This window comes from Poecilia latipinna, unplaced genomic scaffold (assembly GCF_001443285.1).
Source record: "Poecilia latipinna isolate Pla-1442-1.1 unplaced genomic scaffold, P_latipinna-1.0 Scaffold136, whole genome shotgun sequence".
Taxonomy (NCBI): Eukaryota; Metazoa; Chordata; class Actinopteri; order Cyprinodontiformes; family Poeciliidae; genus Poecilia; species Poecilia latipinna.
The window spans coordinates 856317-883462 of record NW_015112752.1 but is presented as its reverse complement, the minus strand read 5'-3'; the positions used below and the strand labels follow the sequence as shown (position 1 = coordinate 883462).

Here is a 27146-nt window from a genome sequence, read left to right as displayed (position 1 = left end):
TTTGTACTTTTACTTAAGTACATTTTTTGAGTACTTTCTCCACCACTGATAAACTTTAAATGTGGTATTTTTCTGCATTCTTTTCTTCATTTGCCTTTTACAGCAGACACTTTAATTTACAACTATAAAGACCTAAAATTAAAAAAGAGATCAGCACATAAGAGAAAATCCACTGTAACTAATTATCTCACTGTCCTTTTAAAGGTTCAGCTTAATTTCTGTTGTGGTTTTGTTATTTTCAGTTTTATAATCCCTCCGTTTGTGTTTCACAGAGTTGACCAGCAGCACTTGGTGCTGTTGATGAAGTGTAAAAAGAAGTTTGAAGGCAGATATCAGTACATACATTATGTCATCATTATGGGTCAGGTCAGTTAGGTCAGGATAACTGTTTGCCAATTCAAACCCTCACTTTGGTCCCTTTCCATCTCTTCACTAGCTACTTGCAGTTCATACCTGTGAACAAGTTCATTTAGCCATTATTTCCTTTTGTTAGGTAAGCATTTTGATTAATTAAAAAAAGATATTCACCATAATGTTTAAATCTAGTCTACAGACTATCTGTACACCATTTACTGAATATTATAAAATCTTCCTTTAACTGTGGTTCTGATCCCAGTTTGGACCAGTTTATGGTATACGAGAGACTAGCAACCCTCATTAAACAAACAGAAAAAAAAAAAAAAAGACTAGTGCTCTTACAAGAAAAACTAAATTTCTCTTGTAACCTGTGAGTGTTTGATAGAAATTACTTGTAATCATCATTTTTTTCAAAGTAAATGATAACTGGCCTGTACTTTTATAATGCTTTATCAAGTCCAGAGGACCCAAAGAGCTTCACACTACATTCAGTCTTTCAGTCTTTCATCCATTCACGCACACTCACACGCTGCCAAGCTATTTGTAGCCTCAGCTGCCCTGGGGCACACTGACCTAACTAAGGCTGTGATGCACTGGCACCAACGGGCCTCTGACCACCACCAAGTGGGTACAAAACATCCATAACACAGGTGTAAAGTCAAGCATTATCTGTACCAGACTTCAAATGGAGCTTTTCTCCCTGCACTGTGGAAAAATACTTCATTTGGTACCTAAAAATATATTGACTAGAACAACTAAAGCTGACAAAAATTGAAAGAATGAGATAAATGGTCAGCAACCATTAATACAATAATCCAATGATCCATTAAAAGTTAGTTGCTCCTTTGTTCCGTTATTTTGTGAATGATTCCTGCTAATAGGGGAGTACCAGAAATGTAAGTGAGGCTGGATTATCTAAAAACAGATCACACACACACACACCTCACAAACTCATTCGTTCACGCACCCACGATGTAGACAGCCGAAGGTCATAGCAATACAGGTTTATATATCATTATGTAACCTGTCTACTTTTATTCTAAAGGCAACCCTGATTTAACAATGTCAATCATGCAGCTGGGATACCGTCCCCTGACTGCTTTGGCCTTGGTTGCTTCTTTTGTTCTTAACAATGAGGCTAATTTTACACTGAAGGCCTGTAAATTTACATATTTTTGAGCAATTTAAAGATCCCTCTTAATAAAGTTAACTTTAAAAAATTAAATGAATAAAATAGGTTTTCACATTAAAGAAAACCTATTAATTTGTTTCATTGCTGATGTTTTCATCTGCCACTGAAGCTCATTGTACTAGAATTGTGTTAAAAGTTTGTTTTAATGAGATAATGTTTTTAAAACGATTTAATAATTAGACTTGCAAATCATCATCATTCTCATTTATTGTTACAAATTACATTTGATCAAACTGCATAATATTTAATTAAATCAAAACACATTGAATTGGAGTCAATTTGGGTTACATGGTGTTTCTAATTGTATCAAATGAGTGTTTGCTGTTTATACATTTATAAAGCACCTTTATTTGCATTTACGAGTTCCACTGTAATAGAGGAAAGCAAATAAAGGAAATAGAGGAAGCAAACTGACAGATCTGTTCCTTGCCACAAACCCGATTTGTTAACTTCCGCCTTTGAGAAAAAGTTTCAGGTTAAAAAAAAATCATTAGCAGAATGATTTAAGAAAAATTTGTCTAAAATCTGTGAAAAATATTTTTGTTATAATGGCTAAGATTTTAAGCATTTCTTAATTTTTTTCTAGTGCTATTCTCATGGAAGATCCTGCTGATGTTTTCACTGAAGAAAAGTATAAAAATTAACATATGAAAGGTGCATCAAAAAAATCCCCACCACAAGCCTACGCAGCATGTCAAGGTGACCAGATTGGGCCTCAAAATGAGCTGATACTGTGTGGCCAAAACCCCGAAATTACGTGTTGCCTATCTGGCCTCTCCAGATATTCCTGTCTCAATTGCCAGTTATTCCTCGTTAGCCTGCCACACTCTCCAGTGACAATCTCTGCTCACCTGAGGTGCCATGCTCCTAGCTCAAGCACAATTCATCCTCCAGTCCTTCACAGCATGCCAGCTACTGCCACAGCCTGTCCAAATCTTCGCTCACATTCAGAGACATTGTGAAACTGCTGCCAGGCTCTGTTTTGCTGTTTTCAAACTGTTTCTTTTGCATCCATTGAGAATAGAAAACACTGAACTTTTTTTCAATGCTTTAGTATAAAACAAATTGACAAAAAGTATTTTTTTTAAAGTGGAACATTAAAGAAAGAAAGAAACTGGCTATTGATTGAAAATGGATTAATCACTTGAATGAAGTGAATATATTCTGTAAGACCATTTCAAACCTTATCACAATTTCTGCGACAAGTGTGAGCATACACAAAGAACTTGTCTATGTAACTTAAAAAGTGACTAATTGAAATCTTTTAAGAACATGATAAGCTGAGGAGGTTTTATAGGGCAGCAGGCTAGATACTTAGCAAACCAGCACTATATGAATGTGTTTAAGCACCCTGTGGTGAGCCCTATTTGCTTGTAATTCACTGCAGTGTTAAATGATGGTTTGTGTTAAAACATTTCAATACTTTTTAATTCTGATTGTATTCAGACAGATGTTTTCTTATTTCTACTCTGCCTTCTTGCACTGATGCTAAATGGATTCAGCCACCCCAACTTGCTCCAAGCTATTTCTACAGGTGTGGTTAGAAAGAAAGTTAAAATATGCAGACGACATCTAAAGCAGGTTGTCCTTTGCTTTAGGATCCTTTGGCACTCAAACACACAGTCACACACAGAAGAAAAACAAAAGATTATCTCACATGTTAAAAGGTGTGCTCATTAAAGCCATGGTCTCCTTAGTGTTCTGGTTGTTGGATACTTGCTCTAGCTATAAGTCAGAGTTGTTTTACTGCTCTTCTTGCTTCAGAAAAGTGTTTTTAAAAAGTATTTATCTGCTTCAACACCATTGGAAACGCCAAGTGTGTTTATTTAAGTTTTACTCTTTCAACATTTTTAGATTTTAAGAGTGTAAAACATGATGATGCAGTTTATGAAGTATAAAGTTTAGAAGGCACTTCAAAAAATCAACTATGTGCAGGACTCAGATAAATGAGTCTATTGTAATTTGTTTGGCTATAGTTTATTTATAGTATAAATAAAATTTGATTGATTGATTGATTGATTTATGAGCAGAAAATATCCTCTGCATTGTCCTGTACATCAGTACTGTAATGATTTTTGTTTTTTTCTGTTTTTGCAATGCTTAACTTTACAAATCCACATGCCAGTTATCTGTGTTCCTTTGGATTAAAAAGATAAAAAAAGAAAACAATGCTTGCTGAATGCCTCGCTTACGACACCTTGTCATTAAGCCACCATATTAAAAAAAGCATGTTCCTAAAAAATTACATTTTTTGTTTTGGTTTGTAATATTTCGGGTACAATTGATTGGACTACAACATATTCTCTCATAATTGCTGTGAAAGGATTTGTGTAATTGCTGCACCATATTCCACATGGTACAGATGCTTTCATGTCTGTTGAAAGCATCTGCACCTTGATTGAAAAGTTTAATTAAAGCAACTTTTGTTTGATTAAGTCACCAACATATCCAAATCGTCCTTAGTCTATTTGTCCATCTTTCTCCATGCATTGCTTTTTGTCTAAAAGCTTTGCTGCATTTGTGTTCTTCTGCTGCCTGTACAACATCAGGAGTCCTGGGCTGAAGTGCCGATGGACAGCTTGCAATGGTTTCTCTCTGCATGCAGCTTGAATAATTGATGCCTTGATTGCCTGGGTATTCATGGACACAAAAAGGCTTTTCCTATTCGCTGTCTAACACACTGCTTCAATCTTAAATAGCCCTCCCCAGTGGCACAATGCGCAGGAAAGCAAGTTATTTGGCTTACATACAGTACAGTACAGCCACTGTGCTGCATCATCTGATTACCACAAGCCACTATTGTTAGCCATAACAATGAGGTTAATTTATTGGCTTCTACTTGTGCAGCTTAGGACTTTAATAGATTGTAATATATATATTTTAAATGACTCTACCTTTGCTGTATCAAATTCAGCATACTTGTCTTTAATAACAATAACAATTTCAACAGCTCTATTTGCCATCATACAAAGGAAATATTTTCTGCTTAACTGCCTCTTCGAAGGAACACCTTGCTCTATTTGAGATGCTCGTCATAAACCCTGCACCTTGTCTGTGGCGACCTTGCAGAATCCCACGCTGAAGCATTAACTGGCTGTGTTTTTCTCACCAGCTCTGCACTTATTTATTCATGTTTGCTCTATGCTCGCATATAAATCCCATAATTAAAGGAGATTTGTGTACAAAGACCTGCAATGTGCTGCAAGCTCCTAATAGAGGGTATTAGTTGTGAAGAGTACCATGCTGTGTGGGGGTTTTTAGAGCCAGCAACAGACACTGATGCAGAGAAGCTGTCCTATGGCCTTAACGCGATAACATCTCCTCACTTATGTTGTGAATTAACAGACTGAATACAAACATGCTGGTGGCCTCATTGGTTTGCCATCAAGCTATTAACCGTCACTCCTCGGTCCTTAAAGTCCAATTACCTAACCTGGCATTTCATAGTCCATTGAAATGTAATTGCTTGCCTTTCCAGTTTCACCATGGTTAATTAAACAAGGTGTGACAGATGTAGTTATGACACCTTCCAGACTTTTGTGACCTTCTCAATTGAGCTACGGTTGGTATAAAAAGAAAGAATGTGCATATTTCATCCATCTTATGGATTTTTGGTGTCAGGTTGGCTGACACCAAATCACAGACCGTTCTCTAAAGTCAGGTTTAGCCAGGGAATTTGATATCAATCATTTACATGGCTTGGAATAGGACATCATACTTTAAGTCAAAATATAATTTCAGCCATAAGAGGTTGAGATTTTATATGAATTAATTTGTTGGTACGCTCAATGGAATGACACAATAAAACCACTTGAAAACAGTCAGTGTTACAGTATTTCATAGGAAATAAAAAGCATAAATAAATCTGCTTGTTTAATTTATTATGGAAAAAACAAGTCTAATCAGTGCGCCCTGGTCAAAACTGCTCTATCATTACGAACTTTAAGTCAGCTTAGTATCCAAAACACAGACTGTCTGAAGGCTCATTAAAATGTTGCAACTCTTACTTGGAAGCCTGCTTTGGTGTAGGGTTAGGTCATCCTACTGCCGGTTAGCAACATGAGGCAGTCTGGCCAGGTTTTCAAGAAAAATATATGTGTCTCCTGCCAGGATATCATTTGGGAAAAAAAAAAAATTGGAGTTTGAATGCTTAGACAAGTTTGTGTCTAATCGCACAAAATGTGTTTGCAGTCTATCAGACATAAATGCTAATGGTAAACGGCTTTCACTTGCATAGCACTTTTTCAAGTCTCAGGACTCCAAAGCGCTTTACACTTTGGAGTCACTCATTCACACACACATTCACACTCTGATGGTGGAATGCTGCATTGCATCCACAACTGCCCCGAGGCAGATTGCCAGAAGTGAGGCTGTCATTCAATTGGTGTCACCAGCCCCTCTGACCACCACCAGATGCTGAAGCAGGTGAAGTGTCTTACCCAAGGACACAACAGTAGAGTGACTAAGATGGAGAGCAGGGGTTTGAACCAGAAACCCACCTGTTGCAGGAAGGACCCCCTCCTCCTAAGCTACTGCCTCCACCACAAACCACTTCTGTAGCTTTTAGTTGTTTTCTTTGTCTTGTTTAATGTGGACAAGCTCAAACAAAACAGATGCAAACATCACCTGTTTACATTGCATCTACTTATGTAAATGCAATCAGCGATAACTGATGATCATCATATTTTAGTAATGTAAAAAATAAAAAGATAAAGACTTCTCACTATACAAGCCTGTGGCAAAGACACTTAAGGATCCTGAAAAAATACAGAATCACAGAGTTTAAATTTCTAGTCTAAGAAAGGTTTAAAATACAACATTTCAACACAAAGAAGTCCTTCATCATAGATCTGGGCTGATAATATTGTTAAAAGACTGACATTTTTTTTTAACTAAGGAGAGTGTCTCAGGTGTGTGTTTTGGGCTTTAGATAAAAAATAAAAAAGTCTCAAAGGGCACTAAGGGGTGCTTTTTTGATCTACCTATATAAACAAGCAACTTAATAAGTATTCTCAGCAATAGGAAGCCATATATAGACTACATACAGGGAGGTGGTACTCATCTGGGAGGAAAGGAAAGAGAAACGTGTGCCTTTTCTCATCAAGCCTTGTTTTGGCCTGGGGGCACTGGTGCCACTGTGACTCTCAAGTCAGCCCTGAAAAGGCAAAAGATCCAGGCACATAAACAGATGACTGGTGCACACAGAGCGATAGCAAGACAGAGAAGGGAAAAGTGGGAGGTGGAACGAGGGAAGAGGCTTCACCCCAGGATGAGTCAGATCTCCGCACACTGCCTGCTGCAAAGCAGAGAGGCTGTGGGGAATATCGAGTTGGATTAGATGGGAGTTTCTCCACTGTCGATCCTTGGCTGAAGGCAAATGAAGAAAAGTACACATGGAAAAGTAAGCACATACAGATAGATGACTGTCTACTAATGGTCCTATTTGTGTGTTCTTGACATAAACACACACACACGTGTCTTTTTCTAACTTCACAAGTACATTGCATTGGCTTTCAGTAATTTTTCATTCAAGCCAAACATAAACCCAATTCATGCCTTAGTCCTCAAACTAGCCCCTAGCCCAGCAACAGCACTTCATTTTATGAGGTTCGGGCTTCGGGTCCCATAAGGAGAAGTGGGTCCTCACACTTCTCCTTATGTGTGAGCCCCATCTTTCTATTTGCTAGAAAGATGGGCCTGCTTTAACACACCTGAATCAGTTGATTACAGTTCAATAAAAGTCTGTTAATCAGCCATCAACTGGAATCAGGTGTGCTGAGGCAGGGAAACTGTTAAAACATGCACTGTGCCATGAGGACCAGGGTTGGAAAACACTAGTTCAGCCTACCGTTCACCACGATGTACTCATGGTAAAACAGTGGCTATTAAAAATTACAGTGCTCAAAACCATTTAAAAAGTTTTCTATCCCTTTCAGGTGGTCAACTGGATATAGTGTTACTTATGCATAAGAGTAAAGCATTGGTTTAAACTCAAAGTCCAAAGAAGACAATGGCCCAGGCATAAAATGAAAGCTAACAGGAAAAATACTGCAAAGAAAAAAAGTGTTCCTGTGAGGCAGATGATAGGATAGTTACCACTGCAGTGGAAAGAGTGGAAACACATTTTTCAATGTGGTAGAGGACTGTAGTATTCAGTCTGTCGGAGGACTGATTTTAGACAATATGTGAAGTAAAAGATAAATTCAGAGTGTTCCTTCCAACAGCTTGATGAAGTGTCACACAAAGACTAATGTCCCAGCGAGGAGAAAAAACTAACCTTCAGAGAAGAGGCGGATATTGATTGGAAAGAACTTGCCTTGGAATACAGAGGCTTTCAGAGCTGACAGCTTTGGAGCTACTAATTCATAAACATGAAAACAAGAAGATTGAGTTCCACAGAAACTTCAGTTCCACAGGATCTATCAGCAATAGTGGGGACGTTTCTTGATGCTTCAAGTCATTAAACCCTAGGCATGACTGTGTGTTCCCCAGGAAAATCTAAGTGCAATTAAAATGAATGACGTGAATTACCACACAGGCTGTCAGAAAACATCTGGTCAGTTTGTCAATGACCTTGAATCATGGAAAATAAAAAAGCTCCATAATCTGAGAGTTGATACTGATGTGGAGACACACACTCAAGGATATTAAATATACACATAAACCTAACATCAATAAATCAAATGTCAGAGCCCCTGGTCACCACACTCATACTTACTTTTAGTCAATTATAAATACATGTCATAATTATTATGGATGTCACCGATCAGGTTTAATTCAGGTCCTTTGATTTTGAGTACCACAGTACTATCAATGCTTTCTCATTTTGTCTCCAAGACTCCAAAAAGCCAGAGAAAGTTGCTAAATTTGTCATTAGTCTCTTTTTAGAAAGAAAAGATTGCTAGAGTGGCCTGAAAAGTTATTAAATACGCCGATGACGTTGCTAAGTTGGCAACGGTTCTCACACTTCAAACTGGTGTCGTGTTCTGCTTCACTTTACAATCAGATTACATAAATATGCTAGCATAACTGACAGGGGATTTGTTCTGCAATCTGTACACTGACATGATTCAAAGGTTCAAATACATGGAAATTGCCTCGTCCCAGAAGTCATGAAGAACTGTATAGCTGCAGGTAAGTGCACTGAGAGAGGATGTAATTAAACAAAAAAAAAAAAAAACCTTAAATGATGTTGAAGTTTACTGTTGGGTTTTTGATGGTAAAATCTGATTATTAAGAAGAAAAAAATTATTTGTCTATTTCTGAAACGATTTCTTTAAAAAAAAACTATCTGGAAAAACAATATGTTTTGCAAAATACTTCTACACTAGATGCTGAATTATTCCAAAGCAGTGAAGCTGCATTTTCTCTAAAGATTGAATACTTTGTTAGGTTCTATGCAGCATGCAATACAAATTCTGTACATCAGCATCTGTAGACCGGATGGAAGTAGCTCTCACAGCTTGGCTGCATATCATTTCATCTCTCTAATAGAAGACAAATTCGGATGAAGTAATATTAGTTTCATTTCTTTCTAAAATGAGCAAGCTATCTTATTGCGTGAAAAATATCCCAAAGCCAATTAAAATGCACATCTGTTTTATTAAAGGAAATAATATCCATCCATCTTATCTGTCAGCGTTATCCCCCAGGACCATCATGCACATCATCAACCTCAACATGTCTTCATGGATATTTGACTGTGGAAACTAATTGAAGCAATTTCGTTTCATTTCAAAGAGATGCTTCACATGGTGGATGTCTAATTTAATATATAAAATTTACATTTTATAAATTATTCAGTAATGTATGGGTACTGTAGAAAGTAAAGTATGACCAAAGAGTAAGGAACCGCATAGATAGATGGATAGAAAACTGAATTGAATGAGTAATCCTTGATGCTTTGAAGGTAGATATGATCTGATTCCCGTCAACACTTTTTCACTACAGGTAAGTCAATCATTGCTTTGTTTTAGATTGGAATTTGTCCAGCAGTGACAGCATGGTTTTAAAAAAAACCTACTATCACAGAGTTGTTTTTATAACCTAACTGACAGGTATGTAAGGAAACTGTCATGCTTTGGCTTTGGCAGCTGCCACTCTGCTTTTTTCTTCCCCCACACAGACAAGTGGCAGGTGTTCATTTGATTGAGCTTTATTTAATACAACAATTAAACAAGGTGTGCAAACAAAAACAGAGTTCACAGTCACAGCAGTTCCCTGCAACACTAATTGCTTTGCTACAGAGTAATGAATAATTATAATAGGCTATTTTTACTGTGGCTGGAAAATGTTCACTTTTTGTGTGCAGGGATATTCACAAAAAATCTGCAACTACTCTAGACGTTTTTTTTTTTAATTTATTTATTTTTCTGTCTGTTTTTCTCTTGTTTGTTTTGCTGAGACCTAAATGTTCTACCTGGATTAACAGAGTAGATATCTGAAATAATCTGCGATAACCAGCATCTATCAGCCAACCTGCCCTGAGCGCCATCAGCTTTAAAACTGATGATGTTGTACAGCTGGGATCTGGAATAAAGTAGCAAAGCTTATTTTTTTTTTATTTTTAAGCAAAGTAACAGCTTTGTTCTTTTTCCCTCTCTTTCTTTCTGACAGCTCTGTATATTACGGGAAATAAAGTCTCTCCCTAATTCTTTTTCTCTTTCCCTCTTCCCTTTACCTATTTATCTATGTCTTTCTCTGGTTTAGAACATGAGGAACAGAGACTGTGATCAGACAAAGGTATATGTAAATATAAAACCTCATCCGAGAACATTTTCTTGTGTTCGAAACTGCGAGCTCGCTGTGACTGTCAGACATGATGGATAGCTCAAATCCCATAGAGAAGGGTATTTGCAGTATGTAGCACATAAACATAGAAAAAAGATCTCAAGCTTTCTATCAATTTTCATTATGAAAAAAGAGCCATCTCAGTGGCAAGAGTTGTATATCAGACACATTAAACCGTCAGCTGAATATTGAAGTATTACATGCTCCATTTCTCAGAAGTCTAAATTTGTTTTTAATGGGTCTGCTCTGTTCATTGACCTGAGTTCCAGTTTCTAAGTGTCCAACAGAATGAGCGAGTCCATGGCAGCTGTTTGACTGTTATTCACATCAAATCATTACATCAGAGGAAAAAGTCATTTACAAAGCAGACCACTGGTATCTGTTTCTCCACAATGGCACGAATGCTGGTGTCTTTTCTCATATTATCTTTGACATCTTTGAGAGTTGGTAATTTAAGAATGCTAAATTCAAAATATATCCTTCTAGAGTGTCAGTGAAAACTCAGCAGCCTTGGGGCAGATCATCCAGGATTCTAAATTGTTTGATAATATACACTTATGGGTAATATTACTTTATACTTCTGCACTTGAATAGAAATTGAAAGAGGTATCACTTTTTTCTGTATCCAGCCTTCAGTTTCTTGATATTTTTAACATCATCTAGAATGTGTTCTTCAATCCATTGTGATCTTAATGACTGAGATCAGAGGCCCCACCGGTCCAGGAGGATTCACAGACATTCCACTTTTCCGTGACACTTCCAGCATATTCAAAGGTATCTCAAGGTGCTCCCGGGTTCTCCCCCTAGACTAATCACCACCAAAATACCGCAACTTATTCATCTGATGCAGAGTCTGACCTCTACCCAGGAGGAAGCAATCCAGTAAGAACTATCCTCTACATGACCTAGTCTCTGAGGCATGGGAGATGGTGCAACTAAGAAAAGTGCAGAATAATATTGACCCCAAGATCAAAGGGGCTCTCAAACCCCTTCTCCATGTTAAGGTGGCAGTCTTTTGGAAGATGATTCCCTTTACAAGCTGTCTAATTTAAAGCCTGTGGATTAACCCCTCACCTTGCTTACTCAAGTTGGCAGATTCGATCAATTTCAACTCTGTCATTGCATCAGGAGCTGATGTTTTGTTTTGGCTGATAACTGACAGAAAGCTGCATTCAAACTTTGCTGTACATCAATAGTCGATTGCGCAGAAATGGAAACAGTAAGTAAAGAAATCCGACACAAATGTGAAAAAGACAAGTGGGATGTCCACGCATGGTGTTTACACTGCAGTGTCAATAAATCAAACTAATGCTGACAAACAGAGGGAACATTTTCCTGCTGGGCCTTAAGCACTTAGCGGACAGTTATAAAGTGGGCAGTGTGTTTTTAATCGGTTCATGGACACAGTCCTCCCTTCGGAGAAGGAGAACAAGCTTGTCGATCTGTTCCAGCAAACATCAGGGGAGAACACCTTGAAGCCTGAAGCTGCTATCTGCCATGGTGCAGTGGTGGTAATGATTAAGTATCAGTCCAGCGCGCTCCGCTCATTTCCAAACTATCAGTTTCACCTTCTCTACTACATCACATTTGTGGAGCAGAAGGTAATGATCCACTTGGGTGACTGCCAAGTTATTTTCTTCCCAATGTTCTCTTACTCCCCATTTTCCTTGGTCTCTCTCTGGCTCTCTTTGTCTCCACACAACTTTCTGACTTGTCTTCTGTCATTCATTTTTGATATTCATTTTCAGAAATGCTGGTGGAGATAGAATACCTTTGCCCAATAGGTGAGAGAGTCATTTCTGTGAACTTTCTTCGACAGGAGGTCAGAGAGAGTGGCAATAATTTTGCAGAGTTCTTTATAGCTGTTGCAAACCATCCAAAGGAGGCAATTAGGTGAGAAAGGTTGCACATGCTGTGATTATTGGCTGCATGCTCTTCCCTGCTGATCTACTTTGGTTGTCAATCAATTCCTAGGTCGAGGAAATGCTTGGACACAGAAAATTATGCAGCAAGACAAAATATGTTTAGGTTTATTGGAAAACAAATTTAAGGGCAACTCCGCAAAGCATTTTTCAACCAAGTTAAATATATGGCGTTGATGTGAATTCCACTTAGTTGAAGAATAATTTAAAGCTCTATTCATCGACTTTTAAGTTCGAATGGTTTACATGTTCAAAATCCATGATAAATAAAAAACAATGAAAACAATGGTTGTAGCTTCAGCAAATATGTGCCTACCCTTCACACAAATCATCCTCCATTGCTGTTAGAATAACAATAAAATGTTCAGAACACACAAATTTCATTACCAACTTTATAAATACTTACACACCACACATCTCAGATACAGTTACTGTGACAGTGCTGCTTTACACTAGTCACTGATTATTCTATGTCGTCTTAGATTCTATGTCTAAGAATCTAAGAGTATACACAAAAGTCAATGTTTTTAAAAGCAGGTACATTTTTTTACTTACTATGTTCTTTTACTGAGTTGATAAAGGTCAAAACTGAAATCAAAGTAATGAGCTTTAGTGTTTTTTCAAGTTGTTTCAATCATTGGTTGCTGCAAAATGAATGATAATGATGTGTGTTGTTGGAAATATTGATGAGTGAGTGAACGTGTGGAGGGATTTTACCAATAATAGTTTTATGGATGAATTTGTATCAATTTATTAATCTGTGTGAAGGGAGTGATGACCAGTTACTGATAATAATATGGTTTTCATACCGAGGACTTTCTGTAGTTTCACTGTTGTACACAGTTTTGATGAAAAGGGAAACCTCTTCTTTGCAAATGTAAATATATTTTGCATCTGGAATGTGAAATATTTGTTTATTATCATACCTGAATGATGCACAATTTATTATGTCTGATGTTACAGACAAAGGGCTCAGCTTCACTGTAGATTTGATCCAAGCAACATGATAGAATGCATTGTTGATAGTATGTCAGTGTTTTCATTGTACACTGATCTGCTATGCTGTACAAATACTGACCTTTTTCAACAAAAGTTCAAGCAATTACTCTCTGGAAATAGAAAGACCTATAGGCTTCAAAGAGGGTCAAAAGAGCTAGATGATTTCAGTACATCCTCTGTTGTCTTCACAGAAACAGCTCAGAAATTAACATTCTGAGTAAAGCTTCCATGGTATGCAGTATGAATTTAGAGATGATCTGATGATCTGAGATGCTGACAAGGAGGAAATCCGCATTGCTGCAGCAGCTGAGTCTGTACCCAAAGATTCGAGATGTGACTCAGAATGAAGGATGATGGCATTTCCAACAACGCTCACTTATAGCAGTTGTTGAAATTGCAAGTTACTACTGAGCCTAAGAAACATATGTGGTGGGTATTATTATATGGTGGTGCATTATTAAAGTGCACATCAAAAAAGGGACAAGTTCACTCCATAAAATAAAAAGACTTGCAGGGACAATATTCTAGAGCCAGGAAAACTTTCTTATCCAGTGTAATTATAGTTTTGGAGCTTTAGCAATGAGTTTCACTTAGGTATAACAAGAACATTTCATTCAGGTTGAAAATGTAATTTTAAAAACAGATGTGAAAGTTCACGATATGTCGACACTTAGTATTACTCTAGATAAATTGCCAATATCCATGGTGACCAAAATACCCAAAGTGATTACAAAATGCAGTTTTCAAGTGATGATTTGATTTACTAAGAGAAAAAGGACGATAAAATAATTTCCTCTACACATTACAACACTAGATGTCAATAATGTGTTTATAACAATGTAGCCGACTTTGGCCTGCTGAGTTGATTTTATTCAACTATGGATGGTCTGTTTGAGGTCATGCCACAGCATTTCAATTGGATTAAGGTCCAGACTTTGACTAGACCACTCCAAAATCTTCAATTATTTTTATTTTCCCTTCCTTTTGCTTTGTGTGGTTGACCGGCTGGTGTCCTCTGGATTTTTTCAGTTTAACATCACAGACTAATTTTCCTTCAGATTTTCTACATGTGAACAAAATTCAGGTGACCTATTTGAAGGATTCCTTGATTTCTCCATTTCTGGATAAACGTTATGTGATTCACTGGAGCCCCAGAGCCCTGGAAAGGGCTTTTTAATAATTTCCAGTGTAGTAGATGCGAGTGACTTTCAGGGCTCGAGACAGCGACCAACTTGGTCACAAATGTGAAATATTGAAGTCGTACAAGTGTACCTATTCATTCCATGAAAACAAAGAGGTCTCCTGTACTGGACATCTTCCTATGGCTCAGTAACAGATACTTTAAATCAGATCGTGGTATAATTCAATCAAAACTAGTGAATGAGGGTAATCTCCCCTCTGATTGGTTGTGGTCCAGGTGTTCATTAGCATGTCTACATTGTGTACTGTAGTCAAGTAGGCTAGTCTAATTGCATAAACGGAGAGCATACACCAGGATTTTTTTGGACCCAAACTGAGACTGGTGTAAATATATATCTATTTGAACAAACAATAATTTGTGGTGTGTGTGTTTAAATCTCAAAATGCACACACACGTCTTATTCTGGCGCGCGCTCCACCCTCACTCTCTTTCTACTCATGCGCACATCTCCCATTGATTATTTGCAATGTAGCAAAGTATATGCGAATGAACTACTCATAACCTCCTTCCAATCCAACCTCGGATTGAAACAGGAAGCACAAAGCACTTATAAAACACATTACATGCAGCAATAAATGTTCTGCCCAGACGCTGCCCCTCTCTGCTGCCTTTCAGCTGCAGGCAGCAGCAGACAGATCATCAGATGAAGCCGAGATGGTCATCTAGTTTAATGTTGCCTGCAGTACCTGCAGAAGAATAATTTCTCTCCACTAAATTAAAATCCAAAATAATTCTCTGACAAAAATGGCTTAAATGTAATTAAATGTTCAGTTTGAAATATTTCTGAGCTGTTAAGCAAAGTTAGAACATTTTCACTAATACACTAGATTTTCTGTTTTATCATTTATTATAATTGTATTCAATTATTTTACTTTGAGATGTTGAAGCTCTTTAAACAATAAATTAAGTTACCTGTTTTGTACATTTCTGCTTCAAATCATTTGGCACTTATAAATAATGTATTATTATTATTGTTATTATTATTATTATTATTAAAGGGAAAGGGGTGGGAGGCGTATCAAAAGTACAAACCAACATGGTCTTATAATATATTGTTATGCCATGAATTAGCTGTGACGAATCACACTTTTTGGAAAGCTAATTTCAATTTCAGTTCTCACACTTACACTTGACATAAAACAAATTATAAAATACATACCGGTAATAAAACAAACAAGAGTTATAAGACAGTACAAAGGTAATTAAAAGCTGTATGCTAGTTCAAACAAATGGGTTTTTAGTTTGGACTTAAACTATTGCAAAGACTCAATGTTACAGAGATCAGGTGGGAGTAAGTTCCAGAGTTTGGGAGCAGAGCGGCTGAATGCTCTGCTCCCCATAGTGACAAGACGAGCAGGGGGAACGGTGAGATGGACAGAGGAAGAGGATCTGAGGAGGCGGGTGGGTGTGGCAATGTGAAGGAGGTCCGAGAGATATGGAGGTGTGAGGTTGTGAACTACTTTAAAAGTTAGAAGAAGTATTTTATAGTTGATGCGATATGTGATTGGAAGCCAATGGAGCTGTCGTAAAATAGGTGTGATGTGATGAATTAAGGGGGTCTGAGTAATAATACGAGCAGCTGAATTTTGAACCAATTGTAATTTATGCACAGTTTTCTGTGGCAAACCAAAAAGTAAAGAATTACAACAGTCTAAACGAGATGTGGCCAAACTGTGGACCAGAACAGCAGTGGAGTGCGGAGTGAGAGAAGGACAGAGACGGCGAATATTTCGGAGATGAAAATAAGCTGACCAAGTGATATTGTTGATATTGGAGGCAAAAGGATCGAGGATGACACCCAGACTTTCAACCTGAGGGGAGGGAGAAATGGAGGAGTTATCAACTGAAATGGAGAAATTATCAAATTTACTTAGTATTGAAGTAAAGTTCAATACTAAGAGAAGTTCAGTTTTACTGGAATTTAATTTGAGGAAGTTAAGAGAAAACCACTGTTTTATTTCAAGAAGACAATCAGTGAGGGAGGAAAATGGAAGCATGGAACTAGGTTCGGTTGAAACATAGAGTTGGGTGTCATCTGCATAGCAATGAAACTGGATGTTCTGTTTGCAAAAAAATATTACCAAGGGGGAGGAGGTAAATGATAGACAACAAGGGTCCCAGGACAGAGCCCTGGGGAACACCTGAAGAGACGGGAACTGGGCGAGAGGTAAATGATTGTAACTGAACAAACTGAGAGCGGCTTGAGAGATATGAACGGAACTAGTTGAGAAGTCTATTTACAATACCAAGAGAGGATAATCTATCAATAAGGATGTTATGTGAAATTGTATCAAAAGCCGCAGTCAGATCAAGGAGAAGGAGTCAGCAGCAAGAAGGAGATCATTTGTAAGCGCTGTTTCTGTACTACAGAGTGGACGGAAGCCAGGTTGGAATTGTTCATATAGATTATTGCTGGAAAGATGAGAATGGAGTTGAGCAGCAACTGTCTTTTCTAGAATTTTAGAAATAAATGGAAGATTTGAGATAGGGCGAAAATTGTTGAGTTCTTTGGGATCTAAACCAGGTTTCTTAAGTATTGGGGTTATTGCTGCAGTTTTGAGAGCCAAGGGAACAACAGCAGTAGTAAGGGAAGAATGCACAATGTTAGTGATGAGAGGGGACCGAGAGGGGAGGGTGGCTTTAACAAGAACAGTGGGAAGAGGATCTAAATGGCAGGTTGAAGAATTAAATTTTTGAATTAATTTGGTGACATCATCAACAGAAGGGAGGCTGAAGACCGAGAATGAATTGGTAGGAACAACTGAAACTGGGGCAGATGATATTAAGGCAAGACTGGGTATAAGTTCCTGATGGATAATTTCTATCTTAGAAGTAAAAATATGAGACCAAAGTACCCCCTAACCCTTTATTCATATTATCAAAATTAAATTGATGATCTGAATCACCTAACTGTAACAAAATGCAAAAACAGAAGAATTATGCAAAGGAGCAAATGTTTTTTCGCAGCCCTGTAGAATATGAAGTATGGTTTAGAAAAGGTTTCAGCAGGCTGACTTGAAATGCCATTTATTCACTATTACACCACAGATCTCTATTATTGCAAGAGAGCTCATTGAATATCTGGCTATTTTTCCACGTGCATCATGGCTGCATCCTCAGCTCAAAACACAGAAGCACTGAGGACACTCATAAACAGGTTGGATAATGAGACTGAGATAATTATCTCTGAGATATGGCACAGGATGTAACCGTGTCATGCTCCTCAGTGCATTATTCTGTTTCAGACCCATCAACATCAAAAGTCCCAATATTATCTGGGTAATTGTTAGCTTGGTTACACTCTTTATTAATCATAGTATATCTGTAGCCTCGGCTAATTACTTTTCGGACAAGGTGGGGATTTTATAATGGATAAAAGAGGGGCGATGGGATTTGCAAAAGCTAAATGCTTCTCTTTAGTTTGCTACTTGTCCTTGATGTTCATCCAGAGTCGGCAATCAGTATTCTTTGTTGGTTTATGATGAAAATGCTAATTGCCCACGCATAATATATTTCCATTTCATATGTGCCAAAGACCACTTGTGGGTGAATCAGTCAGATAAGTGGTTTATAAACTCACCAACAAAGCAGTATTGATGTCATTAAAAGAGTTACTTTTTTTTTTGTTACTTGTGAGAGGCAAAAGTAACAAGGTCAGACAAGTTAATGTCTGTGAGCAGATACGCTACAGAGCAGTACTGGACTTTAATCTGCTGCATTTACAAAGTTTCTGTATTCCTTAGATTCCTTGGATTGGAGCCTCAGGATGGATTTCAATAAGGAATTCTAAACACTTCATGTCCTCAGAAAGCTGTTTTATCACCAAATAAAAGCCTCTGTTTTACAAAAAGTGTAATTTGTGTTATTGGAAAACAGTCATGCTTCTCAAACACTGAGAGTGAAACGTCCATTATCATAACCAGCAAAACTACTTTGAACTTTTATCAAAACAAAATCAAGAAAAATCCTTTGATAAAATAAAATATTATATACTCAGAGCACCACAGTTTAATTCTTGTTCAACATTTGTGTCTTTGTGTTTTTCCTCACTAATGTAAATGAAGGCGACATATGAAAAGCTAAAAATGTGGGTAATGTGGACTTATTTATCTGCTGTAAATTGTTTTTCCAACACTTAATAGTTTGTTACAAAAGAAAGAGAAAAAGAGAGAGCAAGCAAGACAGAGAGAGGAATCTCTCGTAGATGTGTCGCAGCTTTCACAGCTTTCAGATCCCAGGCTTCAGCTCCAGTTTGAAAAATGTCCGAAGACGTTCACATGTCGCGTGGTGTAGAATTTTTTTTTTTTTTTTTTACCCTAAACCATTACTTGCTTGAAAAAAAGAAAAGAAAAACAGCTAAACCGAATGTATTCTGCCTGCATCGGCCTGCTCACTGTTGTTTCAACAGTGAGCAATTCTGCAGTCAGTTACCACAAGTGTCAGAAAACAAGCAGCGTGGATCTGGATCTACACAAGCTTAGTCTCATCCACTTCATACAATATTCATGTTTCTTTGCCAGAGACGCTGTTTTTATCTTAACATTTACTCTGAATGTATACTTTTGTTATCAACTTCCAATAAGTTATAAAAAATATTCTAAGAGATGTTATAGACACATAACAATTTTAGTTTGATGAAAGCAAGTCCTGGTTCTCGCCACCTTTTATTCTTTCAAAGCACATTGGAAAAAACATCTAAAAAATCCCTCTAAAAATCCCTCCCTAGGTTGCAGAGGGACTTACTGCACCCTTCTCACCATTTTTCATGTTTGACTCCTTTTCTTTGTCTTTATGTGGGCGTGACTTCGGGTTCCTGGCAGCTGACCTGACACAGCTGTTGCTCATCTCCTGTTCAGCATTTTCTCGGGGCATTGCTCTGCTTTTTGCCAAGTTGCTGTCATTGCCAGCTGGGTAAGACAAAGTCCCAGCTGGAGCACATAAAAGACTCTATTAACCCCTTGAGATTTTATGCTCGGACACACCAAGTTCCCCTGTCTGTCTAGCCCAACAATTTTACCTGCCAGACAGTCACCATGTCTTACAGTTTCTGCTTACAGCCAACACAAAATCAAGACAGCATTTCCGGTTGCTTTTAAAGTTACAAGAAATCACAGTTTCCAACTTCATACCCATTAAACTATCTGATCTTTTCTATTAATTTGTCATCCAACCCTATATTAAGACTGAACACATCCAAAAGCTGCTGTCTCCATTCTGTTTTTTGTCATAAGTTATCTGTTATGTATTATCCTTGAATAATTCATAGATCAGTGTAAAAAAGCTCAAAAAAGTGGCGAGGTACAAGAACTGGCTGGAACGAGAAACAAAGTAGTTAAAGTTTCAGATCTACTGGAAGCCTAGAGATAAAACTGGAGGTGACTCAAGCATAACTGAGAAAAATGTGAGATGCACTGAAACTTTTTCTCATAATTTTAAACAGATTATATTTGACCTGCACCCTTGTTTCAAGATCTGCCTTGAATTAATTTATGAGATTTCTCTTCCAATCTGACAAATTTGAAACAATTTGTGTGGAGAGGAATGTAATTTAGGTCTTCATCATTTATATAAAATTAGATTAAATATGCTCACTTCCTTTTATTAATGTCATTGAATAAAGTAAGTGGACATATAAAGTGGCATATTAAGCGTTTTATTTTATTGTGATTTAAATGAGACTTTAGGCTCATTTAAAAGTTTCACACGAGTCTAATTTTAATTACGATGGGACAGCGGAACCGTCAACCCTGCTGCATGGTTTGGTTATTTATTCAGGGATTGGTAGTTTTCTTCTGTCTACACACAGTGCTGGGAAACAGTGTTTTTCCTTTTACAGATTATCCAGGTCCTTTTTGTCACACTGTGATAAAAAGTCAAATGCCCTTCTTGTTAAATAAAGAATGAAGTGTGAGATATCTCATTTTTGGAAAGCTGAGTTAAACTTTCCCTGCCACACCCAGGCGTGTTTACTGCCAGATCAATAAAATCAATTAGATTCAGCTCAATTCTGCAACAGATGAGAAACATATTTGTTGTTCTATTAGTCATCAAAGCATTAAAGGGCTGTTTCTAATGCTTTGGGACTCACAGGGAATCCCTCTGAAAGTCAAATCATTTAGCTCTGAATCAAAAGTTGAGAATTAGATATCAACGTTAGTATTTTTAACCACTGGCCATAATTTGGCCATCTTTACGCTCAGTGCAAAACACAAGGGATCCCCTCTTCCGGATGACATGACTCCACTTGTGAATCTGCCCAGTGGGTTTGTCAGCAACTGACCGATAAGCAGACTCAATTTGTTTGGAAGTGACACACCCTTATCTGGAGAACTGGACTCGCTTTATCTTTGACAAAGTTGTTGGATTTTATCATCAAGAATGTGAAGTGATCATAAAGAGTTGGTGGAAAGCGATCAGAAAAATGTTTAAACACTGTCAGTGGGGAACATGCATTTATAACATGCTTTACCCTGAAAGGAATAGAGTTTATTTAATTTCCCAAACCCAAATGGATCCAGAAAAAATGTAAAAGATGGACAAATTCCTGCAACTGGCCTCCTGAGCAGCTGAATGCAACACTGATGGACGACATAATTACCATGTCTGTCTGTATGACGGTAACTGCCGGTAAATATCTAATTTTTTTGGTCATAATTGCATTGTATGCTTAATGGGTAAGTCAAAGATTAATGCATAAATTGTGGTCCAAAACAATACTTATGTGCTGTAGCTATGAATGTGTTTTCACTGGGTACATATTTATTTATTTTTTTGTTTTGTAAAGCAGCAACTTTTCAGGCATGTGATGCAGCTATTCTTACACAGCCTGACATATGTGCTCAAGGTTACAATGCTATGTCTGAGTGCCCTGTGTCTAATGCCCAGAAAATGTGGCGCAGATTAAATTTGTCAGCTGCATGTTCCACAAACTGTGCAGGCAAAAGATCTGCGTGGGACAGATTAGTGCAGGTGCACCGCTGACGACATCCATGCAATTAAACCAAAACTAAAAACACCAAGTGTTAATATTATGCCATGATAGTCGACAAATAAAAATGAATATTAACAGCCACCAGAGACCAGAAACTCATCACGTAGCCAAAGTGATATTGAAGATAAACCAAATGACAAGACGCCCCTCAAAGTTCCTTTTCTGGCTCATATGAAACATCTATCCTAGTCGGACCTCTCTTGTTTGCCATAATATCGGCTGATAAGACAAAAATACCTCACCAAATGTTGCAGATAATGTTCTGAGCATCACTACCGTCACCTTGTTTTTTGTGTGTGTTTATTTGTTTGTAGGAGGTTTGTTCAACCTGAGTTATGTGGGTGGAGCAGTATTCCTGTGGAGTACACACACACACACACACACACACACACACACACACACACACACGCATGCAAACACGCATGCACACGCAAACTGATAAAAGAATGAAGTAACTGTTAGGTCGTGATCATATCCCTCAGTTGTCAAGGACCACTCTGCACTGACCTGTCATGACCTTATGCTTTTACTCATTATCTATATCCATTAGTCAGCATTTATGACAGCAAACACAAATACAAGTCTTTATTGATACCGTAGGAGAATAGCCTCTAGTCGATTGTGTCTCCTTTCTGTCTCTTTCTCTGTCTACCTCACTTCAACAACCACTCTAAGTCAGGGTGCCTTGCATTATTTACATGTTTATGATTAGTTAAGCCCCACATGGAGCCGCCATCTGTTGAAAAGTGGCATAGAATCAGTCTTCCATTATTCTCACTGAAAGAAAGAGGAGAAATGGTTAGGGACATATCAGTGGACTTACTGTCTATTGACATGAGAACCCTAAAGACATAAAGTCCGATATTAATGCCTCAGTACGTGCTGTATTGCTTAACATTTGTGTTTAAATGTTAACCTCAAGCTTCAAAGAATGTACAGATGGTGCCTGGCAACCCAGTGCATTTACAAGACACAATTTATTGGTATTCAGCTCAATAAATTGTAACTATTGGCGACTATATTTGATATTGTTGGAGATTAAATTAGCATACCACTGTTAATGGCAATTCTTTTCTGGTGATTTCAGTTTCAAACAGCAGTAGTTTGAATTAAGAACAAAAAGGCAAACTTTCATTGTTTGCCTGCATCCACAGTGCCACAAAAGATACCAGCCTTCAATCCATATTATTCCACTGAAAAAATGGCAATTTAAAAACTAATTAAGTGAAAGGATTGCATTTTATTATTAAGTCATTCTTCCTGTGGACAATGGGGAGAGCTGCACTGACGGGCCATTGTTAAGAAAAATGACCATTTTCAGGGTCAAAACTAACCAAACCTCTTAAGAGCGAAACTTTAGTTTAACATTGTTTGATCTGAACCTGTGCGAACCTTGCTCTATTTCCGTTTGTATGCTTGCCATTGTTTGTTAGCCAGTGAAGGCAGCCTGTTTGCCCACTGCCACAGAATTTTTATATTTTTTTTTTTTCCCATATATATCTACAAAGCTCACACACGGGAAATCAATAATAAAATGTTCTCAAATTCATATGAGTCAGTGGCCACGGCCCATGAAGAGAACAACAGTGTTTCAGCCTGCTGCTGAGAATAGTGTTGCCCAGGAAGTGTTTATGTTGCCGTGGTGTAGCAGCACAGTCTGACTTGGCAACAGGCTTCCCTGGCTGCCTGGTGTCCAGCAGCCTGTAGCTGACAGGATCTGCCAGGTGCAGTGAGCGAGTTTTCTCTTTTTCCACTGGTTTCTTGCATTCTGGTACCTCACAAGAAAAGACGGTCTGTTCATTTAAAGACACCACAAATGCATTACTTGCTCTTGAGTTAGGTCATTAGTAATTGTATTCAGTTATTTCTTCAATGGTTTCTTATCTGAAGGCTTTTTGTTCTTCAGTTCAAAATAATACTGCATGCCAATGTTTGGCTCGTACATTTTAAAACCTTTGAAATTACCATGAGAAAGCAACTGCATGTACATATATTTTCTCGCATCGATACACCAACGCTGTAATGTAAATAATGTCGCAATTCTGGCTTTCTGATTAAAATGACAAATTTCAACAAATTGTAATTGCCAGTCACAAATAGGAATAATAAAATGACAAGTCTGTGTTAAGAAGATGTATACCAAGTCAGTTCACATGTTCCATTATTTATAAAGGTCCCTACACATTTGCATGCACATATATTTTTTTTCAAATTTTCATTCTTTTTCTAGATTTGCATTTCTAGATCAGTTTTCAGCATTTATTTTAGCACAAACGTAAACGGATTCTTGCAGTCTTATCTGTAGGTTCAATAAATTATAGCTCAACACAATGCTGAAACTAACTTTGACCTACTGATGGGTAGAATGGTAAAACTAAGCTGTCATTGGCATACAAATATAAATAATATCATACCTATCCAGAGCATGTTAAAAGCACTGTATTTATTAAGCATTGATAGATTTTTTTTTTCTCTCTCTAGAAAATTGAAGACAAGAAAAATCAATGAAAATGCTATTTTCTTCTCATGCTCTTCTACACCTGGAATGTGGCGAGACAAAATGCCAGACTTTTCAAAGCTCCATAAGCACCCTGCTTAAACACAGGTGGCTGAAGGTAGATAGCACAACTAACTACATTGCACTGTTTTTATTTTAACAACCAAACATGTCAAATGTCCCACTGCAGAACAGCAACAGTACAGAACTCTGTAAAAAGCCCCCCAATCTGTCAAAGAGGACCAATTCCTTCTGCAGGTGTTTGGCTGAAACTTAAAAGCATTTCAACATCTCTTTAGGTGCTCTGGGACCTGTGTACATTGATTAGTAATTGTCCTCCCTACATTCCTGAGAGGCTGTTTGTCCCACTGGGAGGTGGCCGTTACACCACAGCTGATCATGGGAACCATTCAAAGGCAATCGGAGCAAACACACTGCAGATAAGCACTTAGCTGGAAATGGACTGGCTTGGGTTGGGAACAAAGTCTCGTGATGGAGCTCCGTTTGTCGGGTTTATGTGGAAAGTGTCACACAGAGCAGTCCAGTTGCTGCACTGAAGGGCTTTCTGAAAAGCTTTTAACAATACCCCTCATGTAAGCAAAACCATAAAACTTTTCTTTTCAGTGGGTTAAAGTGGATTACTTGGTTTATAGGGGCTTTAATCATAGTTAATCTAGAGAAATACCAAAAAAGACAAATAGCACTATGTTTTACAGTGTAATACAGGGGCATTCTGGCTCTATTCTGCACAGGCCAGTAAAGGTATAAATTAATGGTTCGTAAGGGTTGTGTTACAGTACCACAAATTAGCACACAAATAGCACTATAATGTGTTATTTATAACAGTTTCTGACCTGAGTGAAGTTCCCCCCCATCACACTGCTTCCTTCTTCAAATCAAACCAAACTGATACCAACTCTGTTACATTTGAGCTGTAACAGCACAAATGTGTGCTGTGTAGCAGCAGCTTTTTTTGTTTTGTTTGTGCAGCTTTGTTTTGAAGACATTTATTAAATATCTCATGAAAGTTTCAATAGGTCATCAGTGGTCAAGAGCTTATAGGAAATCAAAACTAGAAGTTTAGGAGTTTGTTGTTTCCAGTTCAGTGTCCTGTGAAGAACTTTAACCACTCTGATACTGAAGGGAGTGAAACGTATGCATCAGGTAGGCTGTAGGTGTGCACCTGTTATAGCCCGGTAGCCTGACCAAGGCATATCCCTTCTCCAATCCATTAACCACTGGAGAGAAGCATCAGCAAGATTAAAGCAGGTACAGAAAAATGGATGGGCGGACAATAGTTTATGGTATTCAGAATCAGATGTTGATCATTTTAGAATGGAGAATAAAAGTCTGATGAAAAACAGTAATAGTCCTCTCTGGAAAAATGCAAAAAGCAATTCAATTCTTTCTGAAGAACCCTGTGCAGACATCTCCATAACAAGTTAGAGAGAACAATTTTTAAAGAAAATGACAGAGATTTGACATCTGTAAATCCAGACCAAATCAGAGGTGATGAGTTATACGCTCTCGTTTTGCCTTTTTCCTTCATGTGAACTTTTGCCTCAGTATAGGGTACTACACATACTATCTATTTTGGGATATAAACTTCCATGTGGACAACTCTGTGTTTTTCATCTTAGAGTGTAAAATATGGAATTACAAAGATTTGTATTTACTTAGCCATGAGCTGTGCAGGATGCAAAAAATAAAGTTTTGGATCTGCATGATTTGATTTTTGCTACACCTATTTGCATATTTACACTTACCACACATATTAGGTTACAATATTTTCATGTATCTTGCAGCATATGTATTTTCAAGTTCACTTCATAAAGAAAAATCTTTATATGTTATGATCTCAGGGTTTTGGTTTTTCACCGAGGGCCACTGCAGCATATTGGCCCCCCTCAACGGGGCCACATTGACGGTACAAATCAAGAGTGCATCCCTGCTAAAACACCCCAGACAAAAGGTTGACTTCCCTCATTCAGTTCTGTAGAGGCTTATAATGAGTCAATGGTCCAGGTGTGTTAGAGAAGGAATGCATCTAAAGCTGCAGATGGTAGCTCCGGAAAACTAGATTTGGGCTCCCCTAGCATAAATGTATGAAAATACAATGTTAAAAATAAATTAAACACCTCATATTGTTAAATAACTGATTTTATGTATTGAACTTTTAAATATTACATTTGAGTTTCCATGGATGTAAAAATTACTGCTCAGTTTAAAAATTACATTATTTAAATCAGTGTTTTAAAGGTGAGCAAGCAAATAATAAAAACAAGTCACATGGGCAGACATTATAGACTTTAAGCAAAGATTTAGTCTCAGAGGCAACTGAAATCAATTAATTAAAAAAATCCTTTCTGAATATCATCTGATGGTCTCTGAACTAAATGCGTCTTTCTGACAGCGTGTTGAAGAGTTATGGACCGGGCGCTTTGGAGCGTCTGGTTAGGAAGCGCGTTACAAACCTTTGGTTGAAATGTAGTTTGTAGTCAATTCGTGCTCAAAACCTATTTTAAGTCAATCATCGGCCTATAAAATGCTGTGGGGCCACATGTGGCACGCGGGCCTTGAGTTTGACACATGTGCATTACACCATAGAACTGCCAATTGGTAATTGAAGTAAAGTAACTTCGATTTCAAAGAAGCCTACATTGAAGTCGATTGGCAAATGAACCAATCAACTTGGCATGGAACATGAAAGAGGAAGGCTCTTATTGTCTCACTGCACCCCAAAAGATGCATAACCTACAAAATCCATTTCTGTCTGGTTTTGAACCAGAGACCTTTGGCGTGTAAAGCAAACGTGATAACCACTACACTACAGGAACTGAACTTGTCTGCTTTGTTTAAGTTTGAGGTTCTAAAGTTGATGATGTGAGATGCAACATGAAAATTTCAACTGAAGTTTGCACTCAGATGCCTGGATTCTGAGTACAGACCATGACACCACAGAACCCTTGTTGACCTTTAGTAAACACCTGTGATAAATACAACATGCAAAATCTGTTTCTGTCTGGTTTCGAACCAGAGACCTTTTGCATGTAAAGCACATGTGATAACCACTACACTACAGAAACTCATGCTCTTTGCAGTGTTCCTGGTAGATGATCCACATTTTGTTAGAGACTAATGTCAACGATGGGCAAAGAACAATGTCAAATACTTATACCACAGATCCTTTCAGAGAG

At 37.7% G+C, this 27146-nt stretch overlaps 1 long non-coding RNA gene across 1 annotated transcript; it reads left to right on the top strand.

The window, feature by feature from the left end:
• The first annotated feature begins 11887 nt into the window (after positions 1–11887).
• On the top strand, positions 11888–26891 carry LOC106945240 (uncharacterized). The gene is made up of 3 exons (XR_001424521.1): positions 11888–11900; positions 11935–11940; positions 26660–26891. It is a non-coding gene; the product is annotated as an uncharacterized LOC106945240 (long non-coding RNA).
• The last annotated feature ends 255 nt before the right edge of the window (positions 26892–27146 follow it).